The sequence below is a fragment of the Eumetopias jubatus genome, unplaced genomic scaffold (genome assembly GCF_037043125.1).
Source record: "Eumetopias jubatus isolate StellerSeaLion01/CBP00866 unplaced genomic scaffold, mEumJub1_p1.0 scaffold_6, whole genome shotgun sequence".
In the NCBI taxonomy this organism is placed as follows: domain Eukaryota; kingdom Metazoa; phylum Chordata; class Mammalia; order Carnivora; family Otariidae; genus Eumetopias; species Eumetopias jubatus.
Window position 1 is genome coordinate 146,371,240 of NW_028274812.1, and position 11,111 is coordinate 146,382,350.

General features: G+C 43.3%; 1 non-coding gene across 1 annotated transcript; it reads left to right on the plus strand.

Moving 5' to 3' along the window:
- The first annotated feature begins 3,236 nt into the window (after nt 1-3,236).
- TRNAS-GCU (transfer RNA serine (anticodon GCU)) lies at nt 3,237-3,318 on the plus strand. The gene has a single exon. It is a non-coding gene; the product is annotated as a tRNA-Ser (tRNA).
- Nucleotides 3,319-11,111: the final 7,793 nt, after the last annotated feature.

Sequence of the window (11,111 nt, forward strand, 5' to 3'; positions counted from 1 at the left end):
AGTATGTGGGAACTCTGTACTTTCCTATCAATTTTTCTGTAAATGTAGAACTGCCTTAAAAAAAGAAAGTCGATGAAAAAATAAGAGTGCCACTAGTAAGAAAGAAAGTGGGGGCAGGGAAGAAAGAAAGAAAAAAGTAGAGGAAATATCCTGGGGGTTTAAAATCTGAGGTAAAAGAAATTCCAGGGAAAAAAAAAAGAAAGAAACTAGAGAATACGTAAGTGAGAAAATCAACAACAAAGAAGTCAAGCTAATTTTCCAAACTGAAATATATGATTTTCCAAATTTAATGAAGTAATAGAGCTCTCAGAACAGTGAATGAAGATAGAAACACATGGTGGCATACTTTTCAGACATTTGAAAATCTCTGTCTGGGGACAGAGAAATTATCCCGAAAGAGAGAGAAGCTAATTACAAATGAAGTATCAGTAATTAGAATGACTTCTTAATTCTCAAAAAGCAATACAGGAAGCTAGAAGACAGTGGAGAAGTTTCAAAATCCTGAAAGAAAATACTCCCCAACCTAACATTCCATACCCAACCAACATTCAGTCAAATGTTAGAGGAACATAAGAGATATTCTCCAATGCCCAAATAATCAAAAATCTTACTTCCAATGAACTCTTTTTCAGGAAGCTACTCTACAATGTTCCCCATCAAAAGGAGAAGGCAAATTAAGATAGAAAAAGACTTAGGATGTGGAATATCTACCACCAGTGTCAGGGGAAGAAAATGTACAGGATCACGGTGAAGACACCATGATGAAAACTGTATAGCAACTATAGAAATCATCAATTTCTTTCCCTTTTTTGGGGCAAAACTTATATGGTTATTTGTGGTAACTTGGGAAAAAACAATTCTAATATTCATGAAAGAGAGGTGACTCCTTTTTGTGTAATGGATAATCAAAAGAAAATACTAAACTTTAAAACATCAGTAAGTAGAAATAAAAGCATTGTATTAGTTAGAACATAATTTTGTCTTTGTAAGAAAGACAGACCCCAATCTACCGTAGCTTAAAGGAAGCAGATGTTACTCAGCTCTCACATAATTGTCTGAAGGTATAGTCAATTCCAAGGGGATGCCCCATGGTGTTGGTTGCAGTATTCTACCTCATGGCTCCCTCCTTCCTATGGTATTCCTTTGTATTTCATGGCCCCTTCATTCCTATGGTGTTTCTCTTTCCAGCAAGCAGACACAGTAGAAAGAGAGAAGTGGATGGTATTTCTTTTCTCTTCTGGACATTACCGCAAGTTTCACGAACGGTTACTCTCCAATGCCCTAATTTAGAAACTGGCCACATGGCCATGCTTAGCCATCAAGGAAAGTTGTGCATTGTAGTCTTCTAATGGGTGTCTCTGAGCCCTACTAAATGTCCATTTCTTGGAAGGAAGGAGCAAATATTGATGGACACCTAGCCATCTCTGCCATAGCATGAGATTTGAAGATAGGCTGCTGGTAAAAACAAAAACAACACAAACAAAAAGCCAAATGGCTGAAAATCTTTGCCTCTCTCAAGAGGGAATAAAATGAGAGGAAGAAGACCATTTTTTCATGGACACATAGTTTTGAAGTACTTAAAATTTTAAAACGTGTGGTTAACTTTGATCAAAAAATGTTAATTAAAAAAAATAAGCTTTAAGCTGAGAACCAAGGTATGGATTTTAAAAAAATCTATCCAGGTTCAAATAAGGAAGGGCAAGAGCTCCCCATGAGGGAAAAGTTCTTGCTGGAAAGAGGGGGAAATAGATCCTTCTTGTTACAAATCAGGAATTGGGGGCGCCTGGGTGGCTCAGTCGGTTAAGTGGCTGCCTTCAGCCCCATGCTCAGTGGGGAGTCTGCTTCTCCCTCTCCCTCGGACCCTAGTCCCTTCTTGTGCTGTCCCTTCTCTGTCCCAAATAAATGTTTACAATCTTTATTTAAAAAAATCAGGAACTGGACGAGTGTGGAAAACAAGCAGAGGGAAGAGGGTGAAACTGAGCATAAAGGTCTAAGTAGGTCAATGCGGCAAACACTTAAATAGAAGGGTTTTTTCAAGTAAGAAGAGACAATGGTTCTTTGATCCATTCCTGCAGGATTTCGCCCATGTTCCCTGTTGTTCATCTTATGATCGGTTTGCTTGGGCTTCAGGAAAAAAAATCTTCATGGCCACCTTCCTTCTCAGATTTATGGATGCTTCCTGATCAGTCACTCACATGCTTCAGCCAGTGATTTCTCCACACATGTCTAGATCCGGCGAGCCTCCCTGCCTCTGTGCTCAGGCCCCTTGCTCAGCGTGGGACACCCCCTCTCCCGGCCACCTCTAGAAAACCTCCCCTGCAAGACTCACCTTTAATATGACCTTCTTTCCCCAGGCATAAATGATTCATTCAGATTAGTCAGTATTCAGCCCTACCCATGTTCATTTATGTGCATTTATTCATTCCGTGAAACAAATCAAAAATCTAAAAAAAGCTGTTGAAAGCTCCTGTTTTTCCACTCTTTCTCCAAATAATTTTCTCGCTGGCAGTGAGTCTTTTGACATTTTTAGCACCACACCTCTTGGAAAATCGAATGAAAGTTGGGCAAACTGCCCCAAGAAAATCACCCAAGAGGCACAGAGGTATGGGGCGGGGGGACTCCCGGCTCCGCGGAGGCGGAGCAGCGGCAGGAGCGCCCCCGACGGAAGGGGCCCTCTCTGCGCAGTCGCACCCCGCAGCGTCCCGGCGCTAAGGGCTCGGAGCAGAGACGCGGCGCGGCCCCGCGCGGACCGGCCGTCTAACCGCCCAGACCGTCTCAGTTTCCACGAATCCCCAGCCGGGACTCGCCAGGGCCCCTGGGGTCGGCTCCGGGGGCACCGGCCGCGGCAGCCCCCGCCCGCGGCGGGCTCAGGTGGGCGCCCCCGGCGCGCGGGTGCCGACCGCCCCCAGGTTCCCACGCCGCCGGGCCACGCCCACCGCCTGCGCGCATGCGCCCCCGGGGGCCCGGCCGCCCGCGCCAGGGAGCCCCGACCCCCACCCCGGCCCGGGGCTGCGGTCGCCGCTCGACCCCTGTCCTGAGTCCTGGGAGAGCGGAGCCTGCCTTCTCCCCATCGCGAGGTTTCCAGTCCAGTGCTTGGTCCACTCGTGTGGGAGCCGGCCATCCCCATGCGCCCCGGACGTCCCCGAGCCGTCTCCTCCTTGGCCTCCCCCCAGGGCAGCCGGGAGTTCCCGAGGGTAAGCTCTGGAATAAGGTACTTAGAAGCGCAGGAGTGCCGTGACGAGGTGGCCGAGTGGTTAAGGCGATGGACTGCTAATCCATTGTGCTCTGCACGCGTGGGTTCGAATCCCACCCTCGTCGGTCAGGTATTTTAGTAGGGAGGAGGGGAAAGAAATCTTCCAATTTAAGCCTATTTGCCAAAAAAAGGTTGACTTCGCGGCTCCCTCCCTTTCCTACTTTCGGACTCTCCCTGCGGTAAACTGGATTCTCCCCTTCATGGTTGGCCGGGTGCTGAGTGTCTTTGTGGGTACTTCTTTGTGAGGAATCAAGTGCCGGCTGGTGTGCATCTTTTCTGGTTCCTGCGAAAGGAGGGGGTGGAGCGGGGGAAGGAGGAGAGAAAGTGAAAGGTAGGTGAGGTTGAGAAAATCTTGAAATCACAGATACTGCCCTTTATTAACACGCGCAGGCTATATTATTCTACCTCTGATAAGTAGATCAGCAATTCACCTGCAACTAATATTTATTGATAGTGGGAGGAAAAATCAATCGGAATATCTATTTATTGACCTATCATTGACCTGTAGATAAATATATTCATTGTGGTAGTCAAATAATCAAACGCCATTGTCGGAAGGACTTCCCTTTTCCCCCTTTGCTCTACAAAATCACCTTTGCCATTTACATCTAATGTCCATGTATGTGTGGTGTTTTTCAGGTTCCTACTCATCTGCCTAGTTTACACTACTGTCTCATTTACTATAACTGTGATGTCTTGACCCCTTGTTCCTACTCAGGATTGGCCTCTTCTCAATTGCCTTTTTGTATTTCCATATACATTTTAGAATCATTTTGTAAATTTCTGCCCCCCCTAAAAAGGGAAGACTGATGTAATTTTGGATAATATTGTTTGAATCTGTAGATCAATTTGAATATAATAGACATCTTTAGTTATTGAATCTGACAATGCATATTATACCCTTCAATTATTTATGTCTTCTGTATCTCAGTAGTGTCTTATATGATTTTTCTACGTGGAAATATAGCCCATGTTTTACTAGATATATTTTAGATATTTCTATCTAAATATCTAAATTATGCTATTAAATATGGTATATATAAACTTGCTATTACATATGCTATTATTTTTGAAATTGTATTGTTTATTCATTTAAATCCAATTTATTTTTATATACTCGTCATAGAAAGGCTGATATTAGTTCATCATGTGGATGCGATTTTTTGGAGAAGCAGGCCCGCTATCAGAACTGTTATATTGGGAAAAGCTGACCCCACATCAGGGGATGAGGGTACGCATGTGTAGAGACCATCAGGGCGCAGGGAAAGCTCAGTCTGCAACGAGTATGCTCTCCCATGCTAACAGGACCGAGAGGGGCCTAACCCAGACACTCCACCACCAAACCAGTGCACACAATTCTAGGGAAAGAAATAGTGGGGTGAGAGAAGTTGAAACTGAGATGGGACATTTATATTTGAGAGAAAAAATATTCTACTGAAAGGCACTCTTAATAAGCTTGTGAACATTCTGGACAGGAGTCAACCCTTAGTTAATTTCTGGCACCATGAAGTGGGTGAGTGCCGAGGAGGGAAGATTGTTGCTATTTACAATGAAGGAAGATTATTGCTATTTACAATGAAGGATCCACCTTTACTTTACACATGTAAAAGCTTTACTTTGAATAAATCTGTTGACACCATTATAGAGGAATCTCTCCACTCCATCATCTGCTCACTAGGTAAAGTTTCCTGTGATACATGCACTTTACTGCAGTTATAAAATTGATTAGGAAGTATTAATGAGTTCACTGAATATTGACAATATAAAAGTATATGACATGAACCTTCTATTTTAATTAGTGGACTTCCATTGCTCCTTGATAGGAACACATAGCACCCTGCTCAGTGAGATTCTCATTCCCCAAAGTTCATTGCAAACTTCTTGGATCTTCAGGAGAACAAAACAAACCTAAGGAGTTGCCGGCCTCTGGCCCTTCTGTCTGTTTTTTTTTTTTAAGTTAGGGCTGAGGCTTCTCCTGCCCCACCAGCATTGCTCTCTCATGAATGAAGGATCTGTAGCAGTGGTTCTCACTCACGGGTTATGTTCCCCCATTGGGGAACATTCAACGATGTCTAGAGACATTTTTGGTTGTTACAGCTAGAGAGGAACCATCTAGTGTGTAAAGGCCAGGGATGCTGCCAACGGGACTGTCTCCAACATCAAATAATTTTCTGGCACAAAATGTTATTAGTATCAAAGTTGAGAAATCCTCACATGTTGTAATAGATATTAATATAATGCACACACATATGTATAATAATAATATATTATTTGCATGCATATATCTACTTGACTGTCTCTTAGATCAATACCCAACTCCTTATGTCAGCATTCGAGACCCTCCACGCTCTTAACTTAATACTGCTCAGAGTGAAGCTTTGATCTCTCTCACCTGTGTCCTATGAATTCCTACCTAACCCATTTCTTAGGATGTTTGTGCAATCTGGACTGCTCCTTTTGCTTTGACTGATTTATATTTTTTTCAAAGACTATTTCCAGATTTACCCTCTGTAGAATGGCTGTAGAGACAAGGGACAGATTGTTTGCTTCTCAACTTTGAGTTTGGTTCTGCATTTTGTAACACGTGTCGTGTTTTGTCATGGACCCAGCTGATTAGACACCTGCCCAAGCGCACCTGCTTTGGGGTGATATTTCTTCAACAAGCCCATTCCCCACTCACTTGGGTACAGTTAGTCCGCTTCTATCAAATGTATACAGAAATGTGTAGAACCCTTCCTAGCATATTAGACCACTGAAGAATCATAGTAATCTGTTCTCAGTGCACTATCTTCTGATAGGATGAGAACTTCTCAAGAGATTTCTTTCTTCAAGCAGAAAATATACCAATTAAAACTAGTTGTATGCTTACACCCTGCAGTGTGCTCTTGTTCTTCTGCCATTCTCAGCTACACAGATCTAATGCCAACCACCCTGGGAGGTCTTTTCTGGTCTCCAAGATTAAGATGCCTCGTGATAAGTTCTCAGAGCCCCTGATAATTCTTTATGCATATATAAGAATTACAGTTAAATGTTCCCAGCCATTTGTTTAATATCTCTCTCCCATAATAGCTGTCTCCCTTTCTCTGTAAGGGCCTGGGCTGTGTCCCACTCTGTAGTGTGTCCGTGGTATCAAGACTGGTACGTAATGGACTTCTAAAGAAATATTAAATGAAAAATTTACTTCCAGAATAGAATTTTTGTGTACTGAGTCTGGGTACATAGGTACATGGGCCTAGGTCTGGGGTCTTGTCAAGTTCAGAGAGCAGAAATGGCCCTTGTATATATCGTCCTTGAATAGCAAAACCCAAAAATTCAGGAGCTAGCACCCCTTGTGGGGTTTGTGAGGCTCACATGATGGCAAATCTAGAGCCAGGGTTCATGACCTCCAGACACACTGATTCTGAAAAGCCACACGTTTGTAAAAGGACAAAACACGGATACTGCTACGCAGTGACAACAAGATACACATCAGACATTCATCTAATCAGGTCCTCCTCCGAGGTTGTCACTGACAAAATGATCGAGACACACAATGACACGGACATACAGCAACAGACAGGCACAAAACAGCAAATCTCATCCATTCCTGTATTAATTTCCTGCACCATTACTAAGTCCTCTCTGCACGTGGTTCTGGGCAGGGCAATCTTGGGCACGGTGCAGTGACCCAGCACGACCCTGAGGAAGTCCATTCTGGTAGGTGATGCAGACCGCGACCCCACAGACTGTAACACAGGAAACAAACTCATGCTGTTGAAACACAACTTAAACCACACACAATACTACTGAAAGAAACACACAGACCTAGAGTGGTACATAGTACAGGGACACACAGTGTGAGAAACCGACGTGTGAGCAGTCACAATCACACCCACACGCATTAAATAAGGCATGGAGGGCTGAGATGTGCACTTCCTAATCAAATGTGGGTCACATTCTCATTAAAAAGATATCTGATACAATTATGATCTCCACTTAAAATTTAATAAATCCAAGGCACAAAGAACTTAAACTTTCCCAAGTTCACTAGCTGATAAATTGGCTTAGGGGTTTAGAATTTTTACCTGTCTGGTCTGAAATCTAGTGTCTACCTTATCCACTATTCTAAACTGTCCCTTTCCCTGAGGCTGGTTCCTCCTCCTCCTTCAGGGATCAGGTCTAAGAGGCCTTCAAAGACACCATATTTAAAAATCCAACATTGCCTTGCTTTGTTGAATCCAAGAACAGGTGAGTATTTGAAATTACTCTGTATCCTTTACTAGTGTATGTAGCTGGAGTCTTAATGGGCTGGTGAATTTCTTGCCTTATTTTGATTGGCTTTTTATTTTTTTTTTAAAGATTTTATTTATTTGACAGAGAGAGACACAGCGAGAGAGGGAACACAAGCAGGGGGAGTGGGAGAGGGAGAAGCAGGCTCCCCGCTGAGCAGGGAGCCCGATGCGGGACTCGATCCCAGGACCCTGGGACCATGACCTGAGCCGAAGGCAGATGCTTAACGACTGAGCCACCCAGGCGCCCCTTGATTGGCTTTTTAATGGAAAATCCAATCAAAGGAGATAGTAGTTGAGATGGGTGTGGCAAGATGTGAGTAAAAGGTGTGATCTCACTTGCCCCAATAGAATGGCAGCATGGTACCAGAGCCCTTTACATTTGGCTCGCAGTCTTCAGAGTTGGATGCCTGAAGAGAGCTTCTCGGTGTAAGAAGTGAGTTTTAATTCTTGCATTCTTTCTATACCTTATTAGAAATCACTTCAATGAGGAATATGTTGAGGAATATGTGTTGACCATTGGCGGCATTTGTTTTAAAAAAATAAACACAGTAAGTAGATGGTCTGGAAGGTATAGGAATTGTCTTACACCATTCCTTCGGTAATGGAATCCTTCTACCCCTTCAACCCTGAGCATGTTTTAGAGAAAACATTAATAAGAACTCTGGGGGATTCTCCTTAAAAGTATAAATGGCTCTGCCACATCATAGAACCATTTAAAGTAATGTTGAGTGTTATTTGTTGACATGGGCTAAAATGTAAAGTCACAGAAACATGGGCTAGATTTCATGGAGCTCAATCTTACGAGGCAGTGAGACAGTGAGAAAGAGAGTATAAAGAATGCATAATTGCACGTAAAGTATGACTTAATTCAATAAAAACAAAATTGGCCCTTTTTCAAAGCATTTTTTTATATGGAATATATATCCTGCCTTTGCTCAATGTTGTCAATCATACTTCACTTGCAACTTCCAGTTAGCTTTTTTTTAAACTCCTAAATTTTGGTTTAAGCACTGAACTCCCATCCTGCTACAAAAATGGGCATTAAGCCATCTGCAAAGGAATGAAAGAATCTCAAATAGTAATGGGACACTCAGTCTTTCTTGATGGTGTCACCCTCATGGCTGTGTGTATCTCTGCAATATAATGATAGGACATGTTAGGTCTTCATCCACAGTTGCTGTAAATGCTTTCAGAGCCGTAAAAGTGTAACGGGTGTCTTGTTATTAATAAGGTGACTTTTGGACCCCACCCTAGCGCAGGACTGGTTGCCAGGAGGACCAACCATGTGATTAGAGGGTTGGAAATTTGAGTCCTGCCCCCAGACCTCTGGGGATTGGAGTGTGGCTGGAAGTTGAATCAGCCAATGGCCAGTGACTTAGTCAATCATGACTATGCAATGAAAACCCAAAAGGACTGGGTTTAAAGAGCTTCTAGGTTGGTGAACATGTGGAGACACAGGGTGTTTGGTGTGACATGGATGCACCTTGCCCTATGTATCTTTTCATCTGGCTGTTGATTCCTATCCTTTATCACTTCCTTTAATAAACTGGTAATGTTGTTTCCCTGAGTTCTGTGAGCCATTCTAGCAAACCAAAAGAGGAGGAGGTCCTGGGAAACTCCAGTCTGTAGCCAGTCAATGAGAAGCGCCGGTAACAGCTTGGGACTTACAACTGGCATCTTAGAGGGGCAGTCTTATAGGACTGAGCCCTAAACTTGTGGGATCTGATGCTGTCTCCCCATATACAGTATCAGAATTGAATGGACCCTACTGGTGTCCCAGAATTGCTTGGTGTTAGTTGGAGGGAGGAACCACCCCCCTTTGGAACTGGATCCAAGAACCTTAAAAGAGTTGGCATCAGTAGGGTCTCCTTCCCCAGCATCCGTGGCTAACCTCCAGAAAGCACTGACCTGCCTCTGTTTCGGGGACTCTGAGGAGCCCCGCTGTGATGTGTGAACACAGTGTCTGCTCCCGGAGTCCTGCCTCCTTGATGATGGTGTTAGTGTGTGTGTATATATAAGCGTTTTGTTTTTTTTTTAATATATATTTTTTATTTTTTTGATATATATTTTTAAAGATGTATTTATTTCACAAAGAGAGACAGCGAGAGAGGGAACACAAGCAGGGGGAGAGGGAGAGGGAGAAGCAGGCCTCGGGCCAAGCGGGGAGCCCGATGCGGGGCTCGGGCCCAGGACCCTGGGATCATGACCAGAGCCGAAGGCAGACGCTTAACGACTGAGCCACCCAGGCGCCCCGTAGGCGTTTTTACTAGATACCAGTTAACAGGTTCCCACAGAGGCCTTTGCGTATTTGGGGCGATTATAGCAATGCTGCCGCATAAACGTTTCAGTCGTTCCGAGGCCGTGAGCTTGCAGTTATGCGAGCTGCTGAATTAGAGATCAGACGTGTTTAGTTTCCGTACACGCTGATGAACAGGTTTTCAATGTGGATGTTGCCATTTTCCCGTGTCCTCGGTGCGGAGAGTCCCCTTCGCTTGACTTGCTCGCTGTCCCATAGTGTTACCTGTGTCTCTGTGGCTAGTGTGCTCCCCGTGGTTAGCATGGCTCGTGGGGTTGGTGTGCAGGGTTATCAGATTGTGATTTTTACTTGAACACACTAATGAGTTTGGGCCCCTTGTCCATTTAGAAATTCTCTTTTATAAAGTGCCTTTTCAAGTCTTGACAATTTTTTTTTTAAATGGGCTTCTTTATCTTTATTTGGTTAAGGAGTGTTTTGCTTGTTTTTTTATTTTTTGGCAAATGAGCTCTTTGCCATGTTGTGTTTGTCATTTTCCACTGTCAGTGGTTTCATTTTTTTTTTAACATAATTTTAATAGCTGTCGATTTTCCGTCTTCTGCTTCATGGTGAAGGCATTCTCTCCCCTGGAAAAGTCCTTCCCTCCATGAGGTCCTCTAGGTTTCACTGGGGTTATCTTATGTGAGGTTCCCTGTTTTTCATTTCCCGTTCCAGATACATTGCATTTTGAACTGAAATTTTTAAGGTGACCTAGAGGGGTCATTTTCAGATTTGTTGTCTCTTCTTGTCCAGTTAGCCCAGCAGTCTTTACTGAAAAGGCGGTCCCTCCCCCGTGTTCTGCAGCGCCTGCTGTATCTTTCATTCGGGTTCTATATACGTTTCTGCCTTTTTGAAATTTGCTTTTCATTGATTTATTGTCTGTGGAACAGTCCCAGGTGGCTATAGATAGGATGGCTTCCTATCACAAATGATACTTTTAGTGCAATTCCTTCGGCTTTTTTGCATTTTGTGTTGGTCTTGAGGTTTCTGGACCCTGTTCATTTCCACATCATTTTACATTATTCTTCTCAGTTGCCAAGAAAGGAAAATGCTGGTGTGTTAATAGGCATACAACTGATTCCACTGATTAAACTGAGGAGAAACAACCTCTTTAAAATATCATCTTTCACTCTGTAACCGTAATATGTAAAGAAATAAAATTGATTTTTGTATATCATTTTGTATCCAGCAAGCTCTCTAAATTTATTAATTCAAATATTCTCTCTAGTGTTGTGTATGCATTTTATGCATGTATTACATCATTTGGAAACAAGAACATTCTCAGTCCTTATCA